Here is a 21376-nt window from a genome sequence, read left to right as displayed (position 1 = left end):
TTGATTTGACTAATCGATATGTAGGTTAAAATCCCCCATGATTACTGCCATTCCTTTTTCAGATGCCTCCATTATTCCCTTGATTATTGCCCGCCCCACCGTGAAGCTATCATTTGGGGGCCTATAAACTACGCCCACCAGTCACTTTTTCCCCTTACTATCTCTAATCTCCACCCACAATGATTCAACATTTTGTTCATTAGAGCCAATATCGTTTCTCACAACTGCCCTGATATCATCCTTTATTAACAGAGCTACCCCAACTCTTTTCCCTTCATGTCTATCTTTTTGAATTGTCAGATACCCCTGTATGTTTAATTCCTAGTCTTGACCCCCCTGCAACCGCGTTTCTGTAATGGCCACCAAATCATACCCATTTGTAATGATTTGTTCCATCAACTCATTTACTTTATTTCGAATGCTGCGTCCATTAGTATTTGCAACCATACAATACATGTCCAATGTTTTCTACTCTAAACAGGGAATATGCCTGATGGGTTGGAGTTATGAGAGGGAATTTCAACACTGATCCTAACCCTGTATTCTTCGGTGCAATTTTTAACTGATACATTATTATAGTTTGATGGTTCACTTCTTTACGCGCACTCTTTCCTGCTATATTATTCCCAAATGCAGTCTTCTTCTTCGGCGAGGATGACTTGCTTCCACACCAAGAAGTTCACAGGTGTTACAATGAGGGACCTGATATTCCAAGTCCCGAACTACATATTGAAGGATGGAAGATGCCTGTGCATGGATTTTTTTAGCGTGTGGTGGCCAACAAGGGCTTGACAGAGCTAGATCTTTGTCCAGTGACAAGGATTAACCAAGACAACTGGAGACTAGCTCTGCTGCACGGACTGAGTGTGCACACATATCACAGTGTGGGCTGTCTCGTGCTGCCCCAGGCCTTCACCTCCCCTGGGCCCCGATTACATCGCTCCACAATCTCTTGCCGCTCCTTTGTCCCGACCTCACCGCTCCTCTGCTGCTTGCTGCCTCTCTTGCTGTACCTGCCAATGCTCCAATCAGCGATCTGGATTATGGGGATGTCCAATCCAGTCGCCTTCCTCCGAGTCGTCGCCCCCCTGATCCGGCTCACACTGTACCTTTCAGTGGCATGCCTCCAAGCTGCTCCCGGACTGCTGCACCTCTGCTCCTTTTATGGCATCGACCTCCACAATGCTCACAATAATATCTGCCTTCGTATCACTTATTCCAATTCGGCCAACAGTAGACTATACCATCACTCACATTGATTTCATACAATCTTACAGGTACAGCCATTTCTACATTTAACCTTTCCATTCCAGATTTTCCAGGTGCCGGCATGAGCAGTACTGTACTATATCTGTGGCATTACGTAACTTAGGTACTGTGCACTTGTTATCATCCTGGGTGACTCAAAGCTACATTTTACACAAATTTGTCTCCCTTCCTTTACCACTATCACCTTTACCAAAGATAAATTATTCTTGAATCCCTTTGCCCCTTTTTCAGAGCTGTTATTGCCGTCAAAAGGACATGTAAAATACAGTTCCTTTTAGTGTGGTTCAGCTTTAACCGTTTCCCCAGGTAGGCGACCATCGATGAGCACCAATCTACTTCGGAAGTGCTTGGAGGTCATACTTTCGCATCACATGATTCCCAAGAGAAGCACTAACACACTCTATGGGGCTGAAATTGCCGCTCCCAATAAGGGCTCTGGCCTCCTGAAAGTGGCGACCACAGGGAGGCGCGGAATGGCGGCCAATTATCCGCGGAGGGGCTGCCATTTTGTAAATTGCCCTTTGTGAGTTTTGAAGTGGTACCCACGAACGCACTGCCCGTTTTCCCACCGCGGTGTACATGTGCTAACCCATTATCGACTGGCGGGGGCCACCTCGCGAAATTGCCCCTTGGGAAATGGCCTCTTTCCCGGTATTGCCCTGCGGGAGCAGCCCCGCCACCGGTCGATGCCCCCGACAACTTTTTGTGTCGGTGCACTCTCCGTGGCATGGCTGTGGCACTGCCGTGGCTACCATATTATTTTTTTTTGTCGGCCGACTGCCAAGTCAGCCTAACAATTATGCCCCTGGGTTCGACTGGGCTGCCAACAGGCAGCCAGGCACCCCCTCTTGGCTGCCAGACTGCTGACCTAGACGAAAACCCTCCCTGGTGGCCCAATGGACTGAACTTAAAAGTGTGCCAAGCTCGCAGCGGCTCTTCCCTTTAACTGAAGGGGAGAGACGTTGTGACGTGTCAGTGCGGCACTGATGACTGGTCGGAATGGCAGACCTATTGCAAGGACACTTCCACCCCTCAGCCACCATGGCTTCTGCCCCGAGCCCCAAAAAATTACAAAGTGCCAAATGTTGACTGCATCTCCGTCGCATGGGTTGTGGCGGAGAAAAACTTTTAAAAATGGAGGTTCCGCCCCATTTCAGGTGGAAGGCAATTTCTACCCCTTCATCTTTTCCTCCTTTTCTGTTTTTCCCTGCAAAACAAAACAAAGGTTTGTTCTGTGTTGGCCACTAATACATTATCCAAGCCACACAGATCCGATTGGTTACAAAATAATTACTTATTCATTTACAGAACTTACATGCATGACCTTGGCATTTATGACTATGCGAAGAGGTTTTGATTTGGTGCCATCCTCCCTAAACGTAGGGTTCGCCACCAGACCAATTTTGGACCACTTTCATTCCTCTTTTTCCCAATGTGAAAACCTCACAATGTGAAAGCCTCATGTCCGGAACAAGAGACCCACACATAATTTAAAATAACCATAATTTCACTGTGGCCACAATGAAAGTTTGTTTTTAATAGGTTAATCAACCTCAATAATTCAAATTTATAATTTCCAGTGAACATTAGTAACCAACTTAAAAAGGTTACAGTTCAAATTGATTTAAAAGGAAACCATTCATTTTAATTAACAAATTTAATAGCACACAAAGGGTTAAACAGCTTTAACACTCGGCACAGCAAAGTGGGTGGAGCTAAAACAAACGCAACATACACTTTTTTTTATATAAAGACAGATTTTCACACAGGATAAAGCAGCCCGTTTGAAAGGCACCCCATCCATGACCTTAAACATTCACTCCCTCCACCACTGCGCACAATGGCTGCAGAGTGTACCATCTACAAGATGCACTGCAGCAATCTACTAAGGCTTCTTCAGCAGCACCACCAAAACCCATGACTTCTACCACCCAATCAACATCATCATTATCATAGGCAGTCCCTCAAAACAAGGATGACCTGCGTCCACGCCAAAAAGGGATGAGTTCACAGGTGTTTTAATGAAGGATCTAATATTCCAGGTCCTGAACTACATCCTGAAGGGTGGCAGATGCCTGCGCATGGATATTTTTAACGTATGGTGGCCGTTGCACACCATCCACCACACGGGCTTGACAGAGCTAGGTCTTGGTCCAGTAGCAAGGATTACCCAAGACAACTGGTGACCTACTCTGCTGCACAGACCTACTGCACACACATATCGCAGTGTGGGCTGGCCTGTGTTGCCCCTGGGCCCTCGCCTCTTCTGAGCCCCGAACTCTCGCCTCTCCCAGGCCCAATCACTTGCCTCTACAAACTCTTGCCGCTCCTTTGCCCCTCCTGCTGTGCCTGCCCGCACTGCAATCAGCGACCTGGCTTCGCAGCCGTCGCCCTCCTGCAGCAGCAAGCGCTGCTCCCTGCAGTGGTATGCCATTGCACGCTGCTCCCTCCAATGGCCCCGGCCTGCTGATGGTCTCGCGCCAATTTCCAGGCTGGGTCGCACACAAACACACACACACACACACACACACACACTGATAAAGAATTCAAACAAGCAGTCTGTGAGAAAACACAGACCTCCCAGTCAGAGCTGCTACATGAGTGGGAGCACATTGCATTAAGTCATCAATCAACTTGACATTTCAGGACCTTTGGCAGCGAGCCAATTAGGGGTTAACAGTATATCAATTGAGCCAATAAGGTCAAAGAAGGCGAGTTCTTTTCTGTAAATTGAGCCAGGTATAAAAACAGCCATGTTTTGCCATGTGTCTCAGAAGGACAAAGGCCTGGCTTAAAGCCAAGAACTTGTTGCAGCTTCCAGAATAAAAATTATGTTAAACCGACAACGGGAGTTCGCGTTTCATTGAAAATTAAGAGATCTAACAATTTTGGCATCACGAACAGGATCGCTGAGGGAAGAAACTGAATTTTGGATATCGGACCTACATACTGAGGTAAGGACTCCTCTTTATAAAAGTCCTCGGTCAATAGTCTAAATTCGCCTCTCCTTCTACGCGATTACGAAAGCCTCCGGTTTGCGAACCCTCCGGTTGGTAGTCGGCTCGAGCTCCCATAGATGTCTAAGCTTCGGCGGTGTGTTTGTCACCGACCTACTGATCGGCTGGAAAGCCTACGACTCGAGATCCCAGTAAAGAAATCAGTATTATGGCAGCAGGAGATACGAACAAAGAATTGCCGACAACTGTTAAAAGTGGGCAGGCACCACCTGAGGTTTCGATAGATGAAATCCTCGAACAGTTGAAAGAATACATAGAGCAACAATTCAACTAATCTAAAACCTGTATTAAGATCGAACAAAAGTACGGTACCTCCAAAGGACAATGGTCCTTGGACGAGGTCAAAAGGGTCTGGGGAAAAATGACCTGTATGAAAAATAAAGAGCGAATCAGATGGTCCCTAGCCATTATGGGACAGATCCGACAGTGCAATGAAACTATAACGCGTTCCCAATATGATAGGGACCTGACCAGTATAAAGGACCAATTGCAAGCTATTTGTGAACAGCTGCGACAGAAAAAGCTTGAACTTGAAAAGTCGGACGCGGAAGTTAAAGATCTTAAAGGTGAAATTCAAGAATGGAAAAAAATCATTAGGTCAAGAGACATTAACAGGAAAAGGAAAATGTATCAATCAATTCCCAGTGTACCCATGTTTGGATAAATTAAAAGCGCAAACCTGAACACACGACCAAGGAATAGATACGAATTCTGAATCCTCCGACGATACAGGGTTGGAGGATGAAGAATTAGGGGTGCGCATTGCCCCTTTTAAAAAAAGACGAGTTGTAGTCAAATCAGAAGAGACTGCGGATGAGGACGGAACCAAAAAAACAAAGAAAAGGGTGTATGCAAAATATTTAGTTCATCATCTGGCAGACCCAGAGAAAATTGATAAATGGTCCAAGGAATTGCCCAATCCAAAGAAAGGGGGAGTGAAAACGTGAAACCAATTGGACCACTTAAGAAATATATATCAACTTCATCCCTGGGACGGAGTGCAAATTTTGACCATAATGGTGCCAAAAACACAGGGAAGTAAATTGCACGACAAGGTAGAAGAAGGTTTGGGGCATGATGAGCAAGAATTAAACGCAGGATGGGAGGCGATTAAACACTGGCTGCAAGCCTTCAGTCCAGCCAAGACATACTGGGGCAAAATTGCAGCCTGCCAACAGAAAGGAACAGAGGAGGTCCTGGAGTATGACGAGCGGTTTAGATGCACGTGGCTTGAACATTCGGGTATGAATAATACGGATGAGGAAATGGATGAACAAGTGTTTGGACCCCTGAAAGCAGCTTTCGTGGCAGGTCTAAAGCCAGAACAGTCCAAAATGCTTCAGGTAGTGTTAACGGACTGGGAAGGTAGAGGAACTACCTTTGCAGCATTGGTGGATCGATGTAACCAATTAGATCGGGATATGGGAGCTAAAGTCCGAGCCCTGCAGGCTGTGGGATGAAAATCCCAGGATTCCAATAAACAGTCATTAGGAAAATTACCCGGAAAATGTCATTATTGTGGGAAAGAAGGTCACTGGGCCAAGACGTGTAGGGCAAAACAGCAAAGTCGCGGCCGGGGAAGAGGACGCAGCCAGGGATACAATTCAGCCAACAAACCAGGCTTGTCACAAGATAACGACCTTATAGAAGCAGTTAAGCGACTGACAATACAACAACAGAAGGAGTTACTTGGGATAGCAAAAAAAGATTCGAGCCAGCCCTGGCCCCCATCCACACACTAATACAACAGAGGAGAGATGGGCTATATACAACTGTCAGGGTGGGCGATAAGGATGTGGACTGTCTTTTAGACATGGGCGGAATTAACATGCTTACCCCTACAATATGGAGACTTTTTGCCGTTGGATGGTAGGGCACGTACAGCCTATAGAGTTGGGGGCCATAAAATGGAAATTAAAAGGACAACACCGGTACTTATAGGGCTGGGTCCACATGAACTAACCACGCCGGTCTGGATAGGCCCAGTAGATCAACCCCTTTTGGGAATGAACGTTCTAATCCAAATAGATTCATCCTTGAATTTTGAGAATGGTCGGGTGACATGGTCAATTAGAAATTTGAAGATAGAAGAATTGAAGGAACACCTGATATGGGCTAAAGATAAGAACGATTGTGGCCTGCTCCAGATGGAGCCTGCGTCATTTACTGGGACCAAGCCTCCATGCACTAAACAGTGTCCCATCAGTCCAACTGCCATCGCGGGAATCTTACCAGTTATTCAGCAATTGGAGAAACAAGGGGTGCTTATTAAAACGCATAGCTCTTCCAATAGCCCCATGTGGCCAGTACAGAAAACTAATGAGACTTGGCGTTTGACTGTCGATTATAGGAAAGCTAACCAGTGCATTGATCAAAAAGCTCCTTTGGTCGCAGATCCTTCCACTATTTTTAATGCCCTCAAACCGGAACATAAATATTTCTCGGTTATAGATATGGCCAACGGATTTTGGTTGGTGTCTCTGGCATCGGAGGTTCGACAGTGGTTTGCTTTCACTGTCCAAGGACAACAGTATACTTGGACCTGGTTACTGCAGGGTTTCCACAACAGCCCTACGGTATTCCACATGGCTTTACAAAGCCATTTGCAAGAATTACCTCCCCTGTCATCCACAGTCATCCAATATGTAGACGATATCCTGCTAGCTTCAAACACGGAAGAACAGCATGAACAAGATTTACAAGCTTTGCTGGACCACCTTTGGCTGAAAGGACATAAAGCCAGCATCGACAAAGCACAAATATCCCAAGAAGAGGTTGTGTACCTGGGACAAAAGATTTCACAAGGAAAGAGAGAACTTACCCAGGATAGAACTGCAGCCATTCGGGCTGCTAAAAAACCCAACACTATTCAGGAACTAAGGTCTTTTTTGGGATTGTACAACTTTAACAGAAATTGGATTGACTCCTTCACACAGCTTGCTCAGCCACTGATGGATATCTTAAAGGGGAAACGTGCCTCGAAAGAAGCCATCACCCTCACTAAAGAACAGCAAGAGGCCTTTCTGAGTTTGAAGAAGGCTTTGTGTTCGGCACCGGCTCTGGGAATCCCCGACAGTGGTAAGCCATTTACCCTATTTGTCCATGAGAAAGAAGGATACATGACAGCTGTACTGACACAAGAAAATGGGGATTGGCAAAGACTATTGGCTATTATTCGGCAAAACTGGATGCGGCAGCCCTGGGATGGGGAAGTTGCCTAAGGGCCATGGAAGCTACATGTCGAGCGGTAATGATCACTGCGTGTCTAGTCCTCGACCAAAAGCTGATTGTCAAGTGTCCCCACACAGTAGACACTTTGCTGTCTATGAATAGAATGTCTCAGGTGACGGCAGCTATATGGATGCGCTGGACAGCAATTTTGGAAGCTCCTAATCTCCATATCGTCCAGGCCAGCCCGGTTAATCCCGCAACTATGCTCCCGATGTCAGAATCGAGGGAGCAAGAGGGGAGAGAATGTGAAGAGCATGACTGCGTGGAGATTTTAAAAGAAACAGAAGAAGCAGCCTTAGCAGCAGAGGAGCCTCTGCACAACCCAGACCTCATCCTGTTTACAGATGGTTCCTCCTTTGTAGACAATGGTACCAGAAAAGCAGGATGGACAGTTACAACCTTATATGAGGTAGTCGCAAAAGGATTTTTACCCTCAGGAACGTCAGCACAACAGGCCGAGTTACGGGCCCTGTCAGAAGCATGTCGAATAGCAGAAGGAAAGACATCTAATGTCGACACAGATTCGCGTTATGCTTTTGGAGTCGCTTACGACTTTGGTCTGTTATAGAAACATAGAAACATAGAAAATAGGTGCAGGAGTAGGCCATTCGGCCCTTCTAGCCTGCACCACCATTCAATGAGTTCATGGCTGAACATGCAACTTCAGTACCCCATTCCTGCTTTCTCGCCATACCCCTTGATCCCCCGAATAGTAAGGACTTCATCTAACTCTTTTTTGAATATATTTAGTGAATTGGCCTCAACAACTTTCTGTGGTAGAGAATTCCACAGGTTCACCACTCTCTGGGTGAAGAAGTTTCTCCTCATCTCGGTCCTAAATGGCTTACCCCTTATCCTTAGACTGTGACCCCTGGTTCTGGACTTCCCCAACATTGGAAACATTCTTCCTGCATCTAACCTGTCTGAACCCATCAGAATTTTAAACGTTTCTATGAGGTCCCCTCTCATTCTTCTGAACTCCAGTGAATACAAGCCCAGTTGATCCAGTCTTTCTTGATAGGTCAGTCCCGCCATCCCGGGAATCAGTCTGGTGAACCTTTGCTGCACTCCCTCAATAGCAAGAATGTCCTTCCTCAAGTTAGGAGACCCAAAACTGTACACAATACTCCATGTGTGGCCTCACCAAGGCCCTGTACAACTGTAGCAACATCTCCCTGCCCTTGTACTCAAATCCCCTTGCTATGAAGGCCAACATGCCATTTGCTTTCTTAACCGCCTGCTGTACCTGCATGCCAACCTTCAATGACTGATGTACCATGACATCCAGGTCTCGTTGCACCTCCCCTTTTCATAATCTGTCACCATTCAGATAATAGTCTGTCTCTCTGTTTTTACCACCAAAGTGGATAACCTCACATTTATCCACATTATACTTCATCTGCCATGCACTTGCCCACTCACCTAACCTATCCAAGTCACTCTGCAGCCTCATAGCATTCTCCTCGCAGCTCACACTGCCACCCAACTTAGTGTCATCCGCAAATTTGGAGATACTACATTTAATCCCCTCGTCTAAATCATTAATGTACAATGTAAACAGCTGGGGCCCCAGCACAGAACCTTGCGGTACACCACTAGTCACTGCCTGCCATTCTGAAAAGTACCCATTTACTCCTACTCTTTGCTTCCTGTCTGACAACCAGTTCTCAATCCATGTCAGCACACTACCCCCAATCCCATGTGCTTTAACTTTGCACATTAATCTCTTGTGTGGGACCTTGGTCTGAAAGTCCAAATATACCACATCAACTGGTTCTCCCTTGTCCACTCTACTGGAAACATCCTCAAAAAATTCTCAAAATGTTATGGCGGAAAAGAGGATTCTTCACTGCTGCTGGTACACCTATCTGAAATGGAAAAGAAGTCCGAGACTTACTGGAGGCCATACAATTACCTCAGGAAGTATCCATCCTGAAGTGTAAGGCCCATACCAAGGAAAATACCACGGAAGCACAGGGAAATGCCCTAGCCGACCAGGCAGCTAAAGATGCCGCCTCACAGGGCGCTCCCCAGAATTACCAAATCAGATGTGCAGATTGAAAGCACTCAGGGCTCTGACACGAGACCCTCAAACAATGCAAGGCGAGTGCTCCCGAGAGGAAAAATGGACATGGATTGAGGCAGGAATTAAGCTTTGTGAAGATGGTGTCTGGAGACAAAGAGTTACCGACAAGTCAGTTGCGCCACAAGCGCTTATGCCTTTTTTAGCCCAACAGATCCACTCGTGGGGACACTTGGCCTCACAACAGATGACGGCACGGTTCCAGAAAAGCTGGTGGGGTCGGGGATTTAAAAAACATGCCCAGAAAAATAATTCTGGAACCATCACGGTAATGCCCCAACTGAGGCCCCCTGCCCCTGTCGGACCATTCCAGCATCTGCAAGTTGATTATATATCTCTTCCTTCATGCCAAGGATACACTAACATTCTTGTCATGGTTGACAGATTCTCTAGATGGGTAGAAGCTGTCCCAACTAAAAGAGCCACAGCCAATCACACTGCAAAGGTCTTGTGTAAGGTTTACATTCCCGATGGGGAGTCCTGAGTAGCATTGACTCAGATCAGGGAACACATTTCACAGGTGCTGTCTGCCAAGAAGTCTGTAGGTTACTGAACATTATGTGGGATTTATACTGTCCTTATCATCCACAATCATCAGGACAAGTAGAGCGAATGAATTGAACTCTGAAACAATGGCTTGCCAAATATCACCAAGAAGGAACACCATGGCCCCAGGCACTACCAGTGCTACGTAGCATTAGGGCAACCCCAAACAGAACTACAGGTCTAAGCCCATTTGAAATGATAACAGGAAGACCCATGTCGCTGCCAGGAACTATTCATTTACAGAAAGCTGATGTTCACTTAATGAGTGACATTATGTTATCATACTGTCAGAACCTGACCAATGTTATTCGTTCTGTTTCCCAATAGGTATTGGCAGCTTGGGGTAACCCACCCGAAGGAGGACACGACATCATCCCGGGAGTCTGGGTCTATGTGAAAAAGTTACATAAATAACCTTTGGGTGCCAAGTAGGAGGGACCTTATCAAGTGTTATTGACCACCCAGGCAACTGTTAAAGTCCAAGGAAAGAAAGCCTGGATCCACGCCTCACACATTAAATGAGCACCTGTAACTGAAGCTGAAATCTGATCAGGACATTACTTTTTGCCAAAATATATAAATTTACTGTACTACTGACTGTAGCTATTCTAGGCATTTGCCTACTTCTTACTAGCCGACCCTCTGCACCAAAGGGAAATAGTAGGGTAGCCAGGGAATTACATGTAAATACCTTTTTATATATGTCATACATTTATGCCAAACAAGGTAACATTTCTAGTTGTTGGGTGTGTGCGCATATTCCTATTCACTCAAAGGGAGGGATTCCCTTGAGGCCAGTTCCCGTGAATATCTCGGAAATGGCTGAGTGGATAATTAATCAAAACAAAACAGGCAATGCGTTTCAGGATATGGAAAACTGGGCACGTAAATGGAAGTCAGCAGGTTACAATCTGACTACCTTTGAAGGGGGATACCAACCATGGTACAATAATTCCAAATGGCCCCCATTTTTTGTTATCACTAATACAACGGGGATAGGAAGACCAGGAGAATCAGTCTGTCTGATTAGAAACATCAAAGGAGGCCAAAATATGGGGTATAGTAACTGCTCCCGGAATTATAATATCATCAAGCCACGGAACCGTCCAAACTGGGTCGATGTGGGAGTTTTTAACGTAACGGGAATTCTGAATAAAACAGATGGAAAAGCCTGGACAGGCCCCGGAGTGTTGCTGACAAAGAAACAGCTGACATTCATTGCCTATAATGGCAACTATTGGGTGTGTGGCCACAAGGCCTACCCTTGGCTGCCCCAGAATTGGACGGGATCCTGCTATTTAGCCTATATTGTGCCATATATGTATCATATAAAGTCACTGTCGGAACATTTACACCATCCTAAGAGAACTATCACAGAAACAGAGAGGTTCTTTGCCATTCTGATCCCCAGGTATGAGACCGCCAGACTGGCAAGGGAATACATTAACATGTCATCTGTTGTGGAACGGTTAGCCAATGATACTTCAGAGGCCCTAGTTAAAATCAATGCAGAAATGGTAGCAATCCGCACAGTAGCCCTACAGAATAGACTGGCCCTTGACTACATCCTGGCTGAAAAAGGAGGTACTTGTGCCCTACTTGGAACTGAGTGTTGCACGTATATTCCAGATAGCTCCGAAGAAATTACCCACTTAGTGGAGCATATCCAAAAGGAGGTAGAAAAACTTAAGCAACCCCCATCATTCACTTTGTGGAGCGGAGCCACTGAATGGCTAGGTTCAATAGGAACTTCATTGGTGGAAGGTTTAATTCTATTCGTTGTAATTATTTTACTTTTATATTGTTTGTTTATGTTGATTAAATGTTGTTGCAACCAGGCGGCTGTAGCTGCTGTCCCGCAGGTGAGACACCTTGCAGGTCCCAGCAGACCGTCTGTACGTGGCACAGGGGTATGTTATGCTTAAGGGAAGGTTGTTTACTGGTTGAATTAAGATATTGATTTTGATTAAATTGGAATAAGGTTAATTAACCTACTAAAACCAGACTTCCATTGTGGTCATGATGGAATTCGGTTTGGTGTAAATTTGTGTGGAAGCTACTAGTCCGGATATGTGGCAAAACACATCAACAAATTTTAGAAGGAAACTCTATTAACATGTATGAAATTATTTTGTAAAATATTTAACCAGTGATACCTGATGTTTTATGATTCAGTTTGAAAGAATCAAAGGGGGGATTGATAGAGAATTCAAACAAGCAGTCTGTGAGAAGTCAGAGCTGCTACGTGAGTGGGAGCAGTTTGCATTAAGTCATCAATCAACTTGACATTACAGGACCTTTGGCAGCGAACCAATTAGGGGTTAACAGTATATCAATTGAGCCAATAAGGTCAAAGAAGACGAGTTATTTTCTGTAAATTGAGCCAGGTGTAAAAATAGCCATGTTTTGCCATGTGTCTCAGAAGGACAAAGGCCTGGCTTAAAGCCAAGAGCTTGTTGCAGCTTCCAGAATAATAGTTATGTTAAACCTACAACAGGAGTTCGCATTTCATTGAAAACTAAGAGATCTAACACACACTGTGTGTGTGTGTTTCTGTGTGTATGTTTCTGTCTGTGTGTGTTTCTGTGCGTGTGTGTGTGTGTGTGAATGTGTGTGTGAATGTTTCTGTGTGTGTGTGTGTGTTTCTGTGTGTGTGTGTGTTTCTGTGTGTTTGTGTGTTTCTGTGTGTGTGTGTGGTTCTGTGTTTCTGTGTGTGTATGTTTTTGTGTGTGTGTTTCTGTGTGTATGTTTCTGTCTGTGTCTGTTTCTGTGTGAATATGTGTGTGAATGTTTCTGTGTGTGTGTGTTTCTGTGTGTGTGTGTTTCTGTGTGTTTGTGTGTTTGTGTGTGTGTGTGTGGTTCTGTGTTTCTGTGTTTCTGTGTGTGTATGTGTGTGTGTGTGTGTGTTTCCACCCAATAGACTAAGAGTCTTTGGGGCCGAAATTGCCCTGCTTTGCACCTCCTGTTAGCACATCCAGGGGCACCAATGAGGCACAAAGCTGTTTTTGCCTGGGGGGGGCGGGAGGGGAGGCACTACTGGCTCCTGCAAAATTGCGCGGGAGTTAGTGAAGGTGCAAGCACAGCAGCACTGCAGCCCACTGGTAGCACCCTGGGCCACTGCACCTCCAGTGATGACATAATTGCTGTGCGCAACAACTCCTTTGCATCCCACGGCGACCCCTTTGCGCCCTGCAGTGGAAATTGTCTAGCGCTCAGTGAGGCCGCCTCGGGCTGGACCGACCAATGCTCCCAAGGTTAAAGGGGAAGAGCGCTGCGCACCGCCATTTTTTTTTGGCTGACTCACAGGTCAGCTCATTCTGCCTTGCTGTCAAGTGGTCTGGGCTACTATCATGCAGTCCAGCATTCCATTTGGCTCAGTGGCAGGGGAGGCATGTTGAAACACATCAGCGCTACATGGAAAAGCTGCGTAGCACTGCTGATCCCGCCCGCGTAGCACCCCGGACACCTCCCCAACAGGAAATGGAGCGCTCCACTTCCTGTGAGAGGTGGTAACCCGAATTTCCCAGCCGAGCAGGACATGCACGCCGGGCACAGGAAGTCCCGCCCCGACTTGGTTACCCCCCCCCAATTTTGCCCCCTTTCTTTTGTGTTGCATGTACTTTAAATATTTTGTGTCTTTAAATGTGTGTTCTGCTTTCTGTTGTAAATGTTGTAGTGTTTTACAGATCTAAAAGCAGTTTAACACTTTGTAGTCTTACAGAATAGGAAGCATAATTTCAAAGTTTGTAGATGACACAAAACTTAGAGATATAGTAAACAGTGAGGATGATAGCAGCAGACTTTAGGATAGACTGGTGAAATGGGCAGATACATGGCAGGAAATTTACATAGAATTACATAGAAATTACAGCACAGAATCAATCCATTCTGTCCAACAGGTCTATGCCAGAGTTTATATTCCACACAAGACTCCTCCAACCTTACTTCACCTCAACCTATCAACATATCCTTCTTTTTCTTTATCCCTCATGTGTTTATCTAGCATCCCTTAAATGTGTTTATGCTATTCATCTCAACTACTCCGTGGTTCCACATTCTCACCACTGAGTAAATAAGTTTGATTAATTTTAATGCAGAGAAATATGAAATTATACATTTTAGAAGGAAAAATGAGAAGAGGCAGTATAAACCAAATGATACAATTTTAAAGGGGGTTCAGGGAGACCTGACGTGTTTATATACATAAATCTTTGAATGTGGCAGGATAAATTGATAGGGCTCTTAAAAATAGCCCATGGGTTCCTGGATTTTATTATTAAATGCATAGAGTACAAAAGCAAAGAAGTTATGGAAAATCACTATAAATTATAAGTTAGGCCTCAGTTGGAATATTGTGTCCAATTTTGGGCATGATATTTTAGGAAGGATGTCAAGGCCTTGGAGAGGGTGTAGAGGATATTTACTAGAATGGTACCAGGGCTGAGGGACTTTAATTATTTGGAGAGACTAGGGAAATTGGGATTGTTTTCCTTGGAGCGAAGGAAAGTAAGGGGAGATTTAATATAGGTGTTTAAATTTATGAAGCGTTTTGGAGATAGGGAGAAACTGTTTCCACTGGTAGAAGAGTCAGTACCATATAACACAGATTTAATGTAATTGGCAAAAGAATCAGAGGAGAGATAAGGATGTTTTTGTGCAGCAATGTGTTATGAACTGGAATGCACTGCCTGAAAGGGTGGTGGATGGAGAACCAATAATAACTTTCAAAAGGGAATTAGATATATACTTGAAGAGGAATAATTTTCAGTGCTATCGAGGATGAGCAGTAATGTGTGAAAGAGCTAACTAATTATTCAAAGAGCCAGCACAGGCTTGATGGGCCAAATGGCCTACGTTTCTGCTGTATGGTTTTATAATAACCAAAAAAAAAATCCTGATTGAAATTTTGACAAACTAAATTTCCCACAGGATTCTCAAATGCTAGCTATGCTAATCCAAGCTACCAGGAGGATGAGAAATCAAACAAAGATCATCCCGAAAAAGGAAAGTAAGGAATCCTCTTACAATTCAAAGCCAAACAGGTTTTTTAATACTTCTCACTGCAAAACTAAATTTGGATAACTTTTGCTTTCTGCAGAGAAAAGAACAACGCAAAGGGGGAGAAGTTAAGATTGGCGGTTGGATTTTTTGAAATGATTTGTTTATTTTTTTTCTACCTATTTTTCTTTCTACGATATGGAGTGGAAATTGGATGGCGCCAGTCTGCGCCTGCTGACAGAGGCCCGAGCATCATAAGAAATGAATCCTTGGTCCTCATCTAAATATTCTGGATGATCTGCCTCCATTGCACCTCGATAGGCAACTGTTCAGTGGAAGAATGCGAGCCTCTGAGCTGCCTGCCTCATTTTAACTCCAGTTGATAGGAGGACAGTGGGAAGGGGGAGGACCCAATCATGGCCAACATAAGTACTGTGGAGCATGGAAAGGCATCCTACTCCACCGGGCTCTATAAACATTTAAAAGTATTGTGTAAATAATGCTTACCTTTATGGTGGCAGCCATTGGCGAAGTTACATCCATGTCCCAAAAACCTGAGGCCTGCTCCACGTAGGGAAACATAATTTCTTGCAGCAACATAGTAACAAGAGTAGGCCATTCAGCCCTTCAAGCCTGTTCTGTAGATTAATTAGATTATGGCTGATCAGCATCTTAACATCATTTACCCAACTTCGTTCTGTAAGCCTTAATATCCATAACTAACAAAAAACCTATCAAGCTCAGTTTTGAAATTTTAAACCTCAATAGCTTTTTGGGGGAGAGAGTTCCAGATTTTCACTATCCTTTGTTTGAAGAAGGTTTTCATGACATCAGCCCTGAACAGCTTAGCTCTAATTTTAAGGTTATGCCCCCTTATTCTGAACTTTTCCACCAGAAGAAATAGTTTATCTCTATCTACCCTATCAACTCCTTTAATCATCATAAACACCTCAGTTAGATCACCCCTACAGTTTTGGTCTCCTTACCTAAGGAAGGACATACATGCCTGAGAGGGGGTGCAACAAAGTTCACTGGATTGATTCTTGGGATGAGAAGGTTGTCCTATGAGGAGCGATTGAATAGAATAGGCCTATATTCTCTGGAGTTTAGAAGAATGAGAGGTGATCTCATTGAAATGTATAAAATTCTTAAAGGGCTTGACAGGATAGATGCTGAGAGGCTGTTTCCCCTGGCTGGAGAGTCTAGAACTAGGTGTCATAGTCTCAGGATAAGGAATTGACCATTTAGGACTGAGATAAGGAGATATTTCTTCACTCAGAGGGTTGTGAATCTTTGGAATTCTCTACCCCAGCGGGCTGTGGATGCTCAGTTGTTCAGTATATTCAAGACTGAAATGGATAGATTTTTGGATATTAATGGAATCAAGGAATATGGGGATAGGCAAGTGGAGTTGAGGTTGAAGATCAGCCATGATCTTACTGAAAGGCAGAGCTGACTCGAGGGGCCATATGGCTTGCTCCTGTTCCTAATTCTTATGTTCTTATTAACAGTGTGGTGAGTCTTAATTACTGCTAAACAACTTCTCAGGCACGGAAAATTAACTTTATAAAGTGTGGAATCTTATTCCCTCAGATTTTAATGATTGGTGAAGGTTTTTTTTTAAATTTAACATTAAATAAAATGTTTAACTTTTTATTTCTGTTTCTTTTATCTCTCTTGTAAGGGGTGGTCTCAGGGGTCAGGTTCACCTCTGACCTTCTAAGCGGTTGGAATCGCTCCCACTCCCTGGGTTCTAGACTCTGGATTTATTTGGGGGATGTGATAAAGTGCAAGAGACAACTGGTTTGGTGCAAAAGAACTTTGATTTTATTAAAGACAAGAAAATACAATGTCAAACTTATAATTACTCTAATAAAGAACAGTACATCACACATTCAAAGGGGTTACAGTGAATAATACACCTCCCACCTCCCAATACCTAACACTGACTATTTTAGACTCCAGGGCAAACAAGGACTATGCTTACCAATCCTTTATGGTCAGTTGGCGGTAGTTCGCGATTTCGGGGTTCGCTGGATTCTGTAGGATCTGCTTGCCGTACCCCGCACGTCGGAGAAGACTTTTTACTTCACAATCTTCAGTTGGGTGGTGTCCGCTGATGCGGTAGGGCGCGTTTTGGATTTATGGGGTAAGTACCCATTTTCTTTCATTAGAAATAGGTTTAAAGTCTCTTAAGGTAATGTTTTCAGCTGTTGGTAGTCAGGACTTAGATTGTAGAGTAGAAACTTTCAATTCTTCGGTTTCTTCCTTGTGAAGTTTTGTTTCAAAGTTGGTCGATCGCGGTGGTTTTGGTGGTACCACGTTGGCTGTGGTCAGTTGCTGCTGCGATGGTGATGTTCTTCCTTCCTTTTCCGATTTCAGGACGTCGGGGCTGGAGAAGTTGCGGTGGTCTCTCTCCCTTCTTGATGCTAAGTGTCCCTAGCAGTGTCTTCTGAGGCAGTAGCATGCCCTTTGTTAAAACAGGGTCCAGTTATACTGTTGGAGCTGTTCTAATCTTCACACCAAATCAGCTCGGATTCTTTATTTAATTCTTGGCGGGCTTGGTATTTCTTTGTCATATTTTGGCGGGTTCATTAAAATGTTAACCTGTCTTGGATGTGTCGATCTTCTAAATCTGTTTCTTTATGAAAATATTAGCTTGGTATTTGCAATGTCTGTTTGTGCTTGGGTTTTTTTTTTACATGCAGGCTGGATGGGCCTTTGTTTGTTATGCATATGCTGAAATGGCTTTCCAGATTCAGGCTGATGGTTAGCTATCTCTGGGTTAATTGTTGCTATGTTAATGTCTCTTGTGGAGAAGGGTTTTCGAGTATCCATACTTCTCCAGACAATTTACTTTAGTTTCAATACCCCAGACAGCTTCAATACTCAAACTGGTTTCTTTATAGGATAGCCATCCTTTAGTTCTCTAGCCCTGCCCACACAGACTAAATTTGTCTCGTAAAATCCCAAATTCGATTAAAGTTCGTAGTTTCTTCCATATGTACTTTAGGATTTCAAACTTTCTGGTAGATAGTTCCAAATTACATTTTCTTTCCAATGAGTCCAAACACTGGGGGGGTTTCCCACCAATTTTACACCCTTCACTCTCTAAATCCCATCTTTCTTTATCACTCTTTTATTTTGCTTCCTGTATATGATTTGACATTGAATTCAATAGTTTAACTGAGACTTCCTAGTTCAGAACCTGTGCTGCTCAATAACGGTTTTTCAATCTGATTGGTAAAGTAGATTAACAGTTTGCACAGGCCCAGAACCCCTGTAGAGGGCGCTGTGCTAAAATGGATTTCTGATCATCGCAAGTTCCAGTACAAAACCTCATTTAAAATCTATGGGCAATGAGCCATGGGTAAGTGTAATGAACGGCTGGTGCCATTCATTCACCGCTAACTGCAAAATGTGTCCCAGTGAAGACTAATTTCTAACCCTATGTCTGTTGAATTAAGCTGCATAAATCTACACTGCGACATGATTTCTCAAGATTGCTGTGTCTTATGTGTGACTTAAATATTAGGAGTGAAATTGCCCTGCGTCCCGATTGGAGGCGGTAACCTGCTTGTCGCAGAAGTTCTGTCCCGGCCGCTGAATTAGGCTCATCACCCCTCAAAAGAAGTGGAGCACAATCTCGCGCAATCCACTTCCTGTAGGGGTGGGACCAGCAACGCTAACGGGTCAGGATTTCCTGCACCAGGCGCGGAAGTCCCGCCCTGCTCACGATATTGGGGTTACTGCCGCCGAGAGGAAGTGGAGTGTCAAATAACATGCTCTAATGGCTCTGTGGGGCGCTAAGGGGGCAGAAGCACAAGGAGCAGGGCATAGCGCTATGCGTAGAAGGAACCCTCACCTTCATTAAAGGGGATGGGCAAGCTGCAGACTCTGTGGGGCCCTTCCAGGACCACCAGGGAGCAGAGTGCCATGCCATCAGCCCGTCACTCAAGTGGAGTGCCGGGCTGCCAGATTGGGGCATGGACCCTTGCATTCTAGGATGCAATGTGTCGCGACCGATAAGTTGGCCGATTTTCTTTGTCTCGTACGCCACCTCCCGTTAGCGATCCGCGAGTGGCCGGCCGCCATGTACGTGCCCCCTAAAGCTGTCGCTGTCAACGCCGGTCGCAGCTTCAGGGGGCGCTCCCGAATTTTTGCTCCGGGGCTGAAACAGGTCACATACACACGGTAATGATGTTGTCATCACTGCAAAGTGAGCGGGGTGCTACCGGTTACGGCTGCCCCCAATATCCTTGTGGAATTTAGCAGGCGTTATTAGCGCTGCCTTGCCCGGGCAAAAATTTATTTGTGCCCCCTGGGTGTGCTAACAGGAGGCGCAAATTACCCCAATTTCTCCCCCTGATAGTCTAGTGTAGAGAAAAGAGTAGATAGCTGCATCTCTGGAACATTGCAGAAGTTCATCCTGTCCCCATTTCACACATGCCTAATCTGACCAGAAAAATATGCAAAATAATATTGCGAATACTTAAAAATTGTGTGAACTCCATGTTATAAAATACATAGATATTGTTGGCAATTCTATTTATTCACACAGGAGAGGGGATTTCATAACACACATGCAATCAGATCAATTATTAGTTATTTAGATGGTTTTGGTAATTGGATGAAATTTGTATATGACATCCTGATGTGCACTCCCTACATCCAGGTTCAGTTCAGGAAAATAAATAATGTTATTTTTCAATTTTTTTTTAATAGCAATACAAGTTAAACATAAGAGCTGGTAATAATTAATATCCATTGAATTCAAAATTGGGTTCATAGTACGTTCATAATTTTATCTGTCTGTTGCTGTTTGATGTAGTTGTATCTACTGATGAGGAATGTTGTTATTTATAGCTTTGCTTTGCTGATGGATTGGACATCCTAATGATGATAATAGGACTGATCTGTGCAATATTACATGGAATCGCTTTGCACCTCATGATCATTTTCTTTGGGAAGATGACAGACAGTTTTGTCAGAAGCGGAAATCCCCCTAACATCTCTAACGCAGGTATTGAACAGTTCTTTGTTGTATCATTCAGTAAAACATAATCAAATTATTGCTTTGTCAGGCAGTTTATGACTCTTAGGCGATCAAACAGATTATTGGACATATAATTATAGGGGGCCTCATGCCCTAGTCAATAACATGTTACATTGTTATCTCAGCAACCTTTGCTTCCTATTTTTGCTCTTGTTGCATTATAGCTTGTGTCCTGAAATGTCACCGTGATCAAAAGATAAGACCTCCCAGTATGAAGGCCAAACCAATTTTGATTTACTCATGAGGTTTAACCATAATTGCTGCATTAGTTATTCTGTCTTCATTCCATATTAAAAACAATGGGCTAAACATTGTAGTCAGAGGCTTCCTGTGGGCGGACGCCTCTGACCACAAAAAAGACCGAAAATATCTGGTGGTCCCGCTCCAACGAAGAATTCGAGTCCCAGGCCTAGCTGCGCAGCCCAACGCAGAGGCACACACATCCCAGGAATGAAAGTGTTTCCTGGGATCACGTGGGCCTGGACCACCAAAGAAAATGTTATATTCTCACTCAATGCGGAGAACCCTAAAAACAAATAAAACACAAACATTAATTAAAAAAACACTTCACTTTTAAAAAAATTATTAGAAATTGCATTAAATTAAATGTTTTAGCGAAAAGTTTATTTTTTTGAATTAAAAAAAATCTTATATTAGTGTTTAAAATAAATTTACCTTCATAGACAGGGTTTTTAATATACAAATAAGGAATAACATTTATTTTTTCTATCGATTAGAACGCTTACGCTGGTAAAAGCAGGCTTTACTCCTGCTTTTACTAGGTGTAAGCATTTGAAGAACATTTGCTGGGCAAGAGTTGGGCAAATAGCCCAAATCTCCACCCACGAAGGCCCTTCTCCCAGGGATGCATGTGTCAGGTTCAGGCGCATGCGCTTTGCGCGCCTAAACCCAGAAATTGTGGGGCCTCTTCAGACTCATGCGCATGTCGTACGCAACAGGAGAGGCCACGATTTCAGGGCCAATATAAAAGCATATTCTTACATCCCCCAGAAAGGCTTTGGGGGAAGAGGAAAACATATGCAGAAAAAGGAGTAAAGAAAAAATAATGTTTTGTCTGCAAGTATTTGTAGTTAGATTATCCTTTCTTGGACAATTTTGGGACACTAAGATAAGTAAAATGGGACAGTAAGACCTAACGCCATAATATTGCCCCAA

General features: G+C 44.1%; 1 pseudogene; it reads left to right on the top strand.

Annotated features, from left to right (window-relative positions):
* The first annotated feature begins 5551 nt into the window (after window positions 1–5551).
* LOC139264110 (ATP-dependent translocase ABCB1-like) overlaps window positions 5552–21376 on the top strand; it is a 146596-nt pseudogene continuing 130771 nt past the window's right edge.

Source organism: Pristiophorus japonicus, chromosome 5 (assembly GCF_044704955.1).
Source record: "Pristiophorus japonicus isolate sPriJap1 chromosome 5, sPriJap1.hap1, whole genome shotgun sequence".
Lineage (NCBI taxonomy): Eukaryota > Metazoa > Chordata > Chondrichthyes > Pristiophoridae > Pristiophorus > Pristiophorus japonicus.
The sequence above is the reverse complement of the archived record's forward strand: the minus strand, read 5'-3'. Positions and strand labels throughout refer to the sequence as shown.